We start from the raw sequence: 6,681 nt of genomic DNA, 5'->3' as shown, positions 1-6,681 counted from the left end.
AGTCACCTGTGTGCCACCTTGCCGGCAACAGGACAGGCCGAGAAGAGGGGTGGATCTCCCACCTCTTGTCGCGCGTGGAAGACCTCACGTAGACGAAATAAGAGTGAAAAGGTGTATAACGTGCGAAGGTAGCCGGCGAGTTCGCGCGAGAGTCATCGAGGCGTCTCGGATCTTTGATAAACCCGCGATGATGATTCGTATCGATATTTCGGGATTAAATATGGCGGAACTAAATATGGTGTTAATAAGCTTTTTATCCGACTTTACGTAATGCTCTTTCGCGGCAACATCCTGTTTGCAGTGAAACAAGAGCGAAGAGAAAACAATATGAGTGTTGATGATCGTAAAACCGTAGAATAGAGTATCGATAAGGGATGATCCTGAAATTAATCGAATTTTAATCAAACAAATCTGAACTAATTTATATGGACAGATTATTTACATAATCGCCACGGTTTGCAAATCTAATTATCAATCCGACCGCGAATCGCGCTGCCGATTGTCGATGCTCGCCACGCGGTGAAAAGCGATTTCCACGCGCCTCAAAAACGTCGGGTTGCGTGCCATTGTGCGCGTGTTGTACGCTCGAAAGTGCGCGTCGAAGCGACGGGTTCAGGGTCGAACACGGAACGAGAAAGCGAGATTACAATGTGTGCAAAATCCGAACCAAATTGCAGTTTGCGGAACGTTCGTTAAAGTCGCGGAGAGTTCGTTCGGGTTGGGAAAGAGGCCGGCGCGGTGCCGCGCCGCGGACGCGCTCGTTCTATCGCGAGGGGATTACAACAAAGTGTCCCAATGCCTGGTTTATTCTTGCACGCGCGGCAACGCTATTGATTAAGATTCGACAGCGGTCCGGTGTGGTCATTCCTAAGCAAGACGGTGCTGATGACTTGCAGCAGATCAGTGCACATTTAAAGTCATCCTTGGCGCATTCCGCTCTTTGTTAAGACAAACCGCATTTTCCATTAACAACTATGGAGGACCTTGAGAGCCGCGATTTATATCAGTCGAGTGTCACTTCATTGTATCGACGGCGCACTCGAACGTGAGACACGTAGATAGCTTCACCAACGACGTTCGAGTGCTGGCGAGGCGACTTCCGCATCGGAGGAAGCAACAACGCGGTATATGGTTCGTAGTAGCAGTTGCATCACTGCCTTCATTGAACAATCTTCTAATTCGGCTTTGCATGTAAAAACGTGCCACGCCGTTACGTGAGTCTGGCAAGCACTGACGAAACGTCATTCACTTTGAAAGCTATTGGCTTGACCATAGACTTATAGAGATAGACCGGCCCTCACCGTAGAAAGCAGCGCGGTGCAGACATAGCCTGTGGAGTAGACCCGTCCTTCTCGCACCAGCGCTAAAAGAGAAGGTGCGAGAAGGACGGGTCTACTCCACAGGCTATGTCTGCACCGTGATGTTGCCGCGCTGCTTCCTACGGTGAGGGCCGGTCTATCTCTATAAGTCTATGGGCTTGACGCAACCTTGAACGTTTCTCCGGGTGTTCGACCTGGCGATCAGTTAATCTCTTGATCACCTCGCTCTTCCAAATGTCCCCTGACTCTGCTCTTCTCCTATCTCTGCCCCGGGACATGGAATTAATCATACGTGAGTTTCTTAAAAATCCGAGAGTTTCAGCCAATGGGAATGAATGCGCCGTCTTTGATGGCATTGGGAAAGTTCAATGGCCAGTCCAAGAGATGGATCCACGATGGATCAAGGTCCATTTATGATAATTACCATTACGTAATTGACACACGCAGTTCTACCCATGCCAAGTACCCAATCGCGGATTTGTCTGATTCCTCAGCTGGCAGTCTGATTTTTCAGTGCCATCAATTTTCGGACTGTCACGTGACCTACATATGACGGTTTGAGTTATTTACATAGAAATCATGGGTGTCCGCAGGGGGGAAGGGCAAATACCTAGTCTTGCCCCCTCCTCTCTCCCTAGAATCAGCAAACAATTAAACATTTGTTCCTCCTTGGAGTAAAGAAAAAAGATGCCAGATTGCAGACGTAACGCACGCTTACAGCATCTGTCTTGTCGCGGTGAGAAAGCTTTTACTACCAAAAGATGTATAAATTTTAAATTATAAGTATTTTAATTCTAGAAGTAACATTTTGAATCATGCCCTCCCCCCCTGAAAAAAATCCTTCGGGCGCTGTAAATTAGTTTTGTTACTTATTTATTGACTTATTTACTTGGAGACATTGAATAAAAATAAGATCAAATATTATGACATAATTTAAGCACGCAGTCCTGCCCATGTGAAACGCCCAATCGGAGTTGTCCGATTTCCCAACTAGACGTCTCAGTGCCACTTGATTATTAATAGGTTGACTATCACCTGATCTACGCATGGCTGACAGTTTAAATAATTTAAGTAGAAATTATTGTATGAGCTTACTTATCTTATCAATTACTAAGGAGACATGAATAAAAATAAGAGCAAATGTTACTTGCATAGTACATGTTAACGTCAAAAATAAACTTGATTTTATCATTATTGCAGGCCCACGCTCAAGATTAACTGAGCAGTTGCTAATCGAGGATACACTCGCAAATGATGATTGATGATGAATCAATGTAGGAAGCAAGATTACCGATTACTCGTGTAGGTGCACATCGTGCGATACATTACGTCAAGCATAAGTCGATGCAAATTGGCGAAGGCGCCGCGCATACCGCGATCTGAAATAGCGTTCGTTAAATCGCACATTGTTTCCGCCGCAGATGAGTGCATTACAATTCCTGCCGGCGAGCTTCTTCGCACAACGAATCTCATTATGGTAACGGACGACCGTTTCTTGTATCGTGATTCTCGTTACATCACGTTCATTTGTTTGGAGAATGGATATCAGTTTGATTGCGATTTGATATTGTCAATCTTTTTATTAAAGATTTTAGGGAATTACACGTTCTGATAAGGATGTTACTTCGCGTGCATTGGCCAGGAAAGGTTTGTCCAAAAATTACGTATTAGTCACGTCATCAATTTGACGCACACATTGAATGATTGTTATCTGATAAAGAAATGTCACGCACATCTCGCGCTTTCGGTGAAGCTGCGTTATTTAAAGCAAAGAGTGTTTTTTTTCAGTGTAGCTTTATTATCTCAAAATTGAAATTATACAAATAACAATTTCACGGGGCAAAGAATGTCGCCAACTATTTTATTATGCAATTAAAATAATTTACAATTGTAATTAAAATAATTTTCTTTTATTACACATTTCTTAACAGAGTATATTTAAGGGGGGAGCCTGCTTTAGAACGTTGAAAATAAGGTATAATTTTACGAATTTTTTTCGAGAAACTATACAGCGGATCATTATAAAACTTTGATGCATTTATTAGTACATGTTTAAAGATAAAAAAAATTATTTTTTTATTTGAATATATCGCCTGTAGAGGTCGTCCTGGAGGCATCTTAGTGCAGCCGGCATTGTAAATTGGTGAGCATTCTCCCGCCTCCAAATTTCATCCAAACTGAAAAATTGAAATATTTTCTTGTTATTTATAAATTCCCATCGTCGATGAACCTTTAATATTCATAAAAACATTAAGTTAAACAATTATTTTTGCATGAAAAAGTTCAAAAACTTTGCCTAAAAATCGTACTTTTGTGTTCTAAGCTCCACCATTTTGGCACTTTTCAACTTTTTTCTTCTCTCTTTGGTTCATCGACGATGGGAATTCATAAATAACGAGAACATATTTCAATTTTTCAGTTTAGACGAAATTTGGAGGCGGGAGAATGCTCACCAATTTGCAATGACGGCGACGCGGCTGCACTAAGATTTCTCCAGGACGACCTCTACAAGCGATATATTCAAATCAAAAAATAATTTTTTTATCTTTAAACATGTACTAATAAATGCATAAAAGTTTTATAATGATCCGCTGTATAGTTTCTCCAAAAACAATTCGTAAAATATACCTTATTTTCAGCGTTCTAAAGCAGGCTCCCCCCTTAAGTACATAAGATGCTAATAGATATTAAGATATTAAGTATATAAGATAGATACATTTGTCTTTTTACGTAACGTTATGTACATAATACATCAAGCAGAAAAGATTGTTTAATACAAATTACATCGTTTAAAAAACATCATTCTTTTGCAGAGTTTGCCGATCTTAGAATTGATAACGCGAGATTGCTGAAAGCCGCTTGTCTCGATTATCGTTATTTAAAGAACATTCTTACGGCAAGCAGAAGAGAGCGTCCGCTCGTTTGCAATATATTTACAAGATAGCGTTGAATCGAGATTTCTCGAAGTGCCAAAAAGAAGACGAAAATAACTTGACCGAAGATTAGCGCAATGCACTTCGCACACACCTTGTAGCTCGAGCTATGTCGGTTTTTATTGAAATGAAACGCCGTCTCACTTTGCATTGCATGTAAATAGGACGCGTGTGTTGAACTTCGTTGAATTGTTCAACGTCGTGCTGCGGCCGATTCGACTTGTCGCGGAGACAACGGGAGCGTCGATAAAAAAGTTGACAGCGGATGCTGTAAACTACCGTCATCACCGCAAATATGTGTGTCAAGAGAAAGAGAAAGAGAAAAAGAAAAAGAGAGGGATTCGTTATCTATTTCCTGCAGAGGTATTTGCGTATTTTGACACTTGTCAAGGTATACACAAGGTGTTCCACCTCTCGCATATCATTATTTAGGAGAATGGATTCTTCTAGCCAATTTAATTGACTTTTCCTTGACGAAAAATGTCAAGGAAAGGAAATATAATCGTTTATAGGTTCGCCGGTTTGTATTTGTATGCATTCAGAATGACAGGAATTACAGCATGCAAAAGCGGCGCAATACAAATGATATTACGATACAGCGACAGTTTGAATAAGTGTTCAGTATAAATATCAGGACGCAAATATGAAATGTATCAATATATCAAATATATCAAATATATCAAATATCAATATATCAAATACATCAAATATAAATAATATATCAAAATGTATACCATTCCAGCGTTATAGTATGATACAACATAATTAAATCGCAAATAATTCTGTAATTAAAACAATCATATAACGCGCCGTGTATAAATAATGATTCTCAGGCTCGGCTTTGTATCGGAAAAACTCATGCAGAGGCGATATTTATTTCTCTTTTCATTCTTTACGCCCGCGCGTGCAGTCCGCAAGACGGATGTATTGCCTCCTACCTTGGGTTTCTCGTCGAAGATCTTAAATAATCCTTTAGAAATTTCCTCCTCTCGCAAACATGTCGAATGCAAATACCGCGCTATTGTGATTGCTCGCGTTCCGTGAAACGAAAATATTTCGTATACACGTCGTTGTCGTCGCCGCGACGACGTGTGCGTACGCGCATTGTGCAGGAAAATCAATCGAGCTGTCCATCCGACGTTACGACGTACTCGGAGAGTGGAAGAATTAGTTTTTTATGTTTTCCTGCGAAACCCTAATGTGAAGTGAGGTCTCCGATCGATCCGCCGTAATATCATGCGTGGCTCAAGTTGTAGCACTCTAAACATTTCAAACGCAATAACTTTGAAATTTATTTCGTCTCCAATGAAAATTACACGGACGGAGGCAGAAGCCTTTCCTTCTCAGCTTGCTTGTTCATGTAATTATATTAATTTTATTAGATAATTACGTAATTATTAATGTGATTAGATAATTATATAATTGTGTTAATTTGATTACACAGAGTAGGGAACTTTAATTAACTTTTAATTAATTAACATTAACTAATAACGATTTTATTCGCAATGTGTAATTTGCACAGCAAAGTCAAGGCAAGTTTTATGAATTGGCATTACCGATACTGCCTGACTGGCGCGATAAATTGCTTCAAGCCTTGTAAACAAGCCAAGAAACAACGCCTCTCTGTTCTGCATCGCAGTTTCCACCCACGCGGCGTACAAGGCGATGCACATGTGTACGCGCCAAGTCTCGTACAAGCATTATACAGATCTTGCGTAAGTTTGCAAGGGATTTCACTGAATTCCTATTCGCCGAGTGCCGCTCGCCGCCGCGTCAAATCTAACGAGATGATGAAAGAAATTTCAGGAGACAACTCGACCGAGGAACATGCGCGCGAACGTGCAACTCGGCCGGATAATTCTGCGGATTCATTTCCGATTGTAGGAAGCACGATCTCGTGTCTGTTCGATTCGCATCAGTCAATATTTGAGTGGGTTGAAAGCGCTCTCGCGCTCCCTCCGCTTAAATACCACCCCCATTCGGCGCTGGAGAGTAATATAATCTTCTCGTGCACCTTTCAGCTCTCATTAGACTCTCATCGGCAAACGCCGGCCGTTTGTGAAAAATTAATTCTTATGCAAATTATGTTTCCATTCAAATTCTCAGGAAAGGCTATCCTTCTCACCTGGAAGAGAGGAGAGCGTAGAATTTTCTCTCTCTCTCTCTCTCTCTCTCTCTCAATTCTGTCTAAATTGGATTGGACAAGATTGATTGAATTCTTAAATAATAATTCAAAAAATACAGTTTTATCTTGGAATTATATAATTTTTCATCGGGATGATTAAAATTTTAATCATCAAATTTTGTATTTGTATTGTTTGAATCATTCAACTTGACATCGCTTTTTGTCTCGATCGATCCTCGAAACTCTCAAAGTTCGTTTTCGATATATGTCCGTTCCTCGCGCGGCCACCTTCATGTGTCTCCTC

Source organism: Ooceraea biroi, chromosome 1, assembly GCF_003672135.1.
Source record: "Ooceraea biroi isolate clonal line C1 chromosome 1, Obir_v5.4, whole genome shotgun sequence".
Classification (NCBI taxonomy): Eukaryota; Metazoa; Arthropoda; class Insecta; order Hymenoptera; family Formicidae; genus Ooceraea; species Ooceraea biroi.
This window is presented reverse-complemented; position numbering follows the sequence as displayed.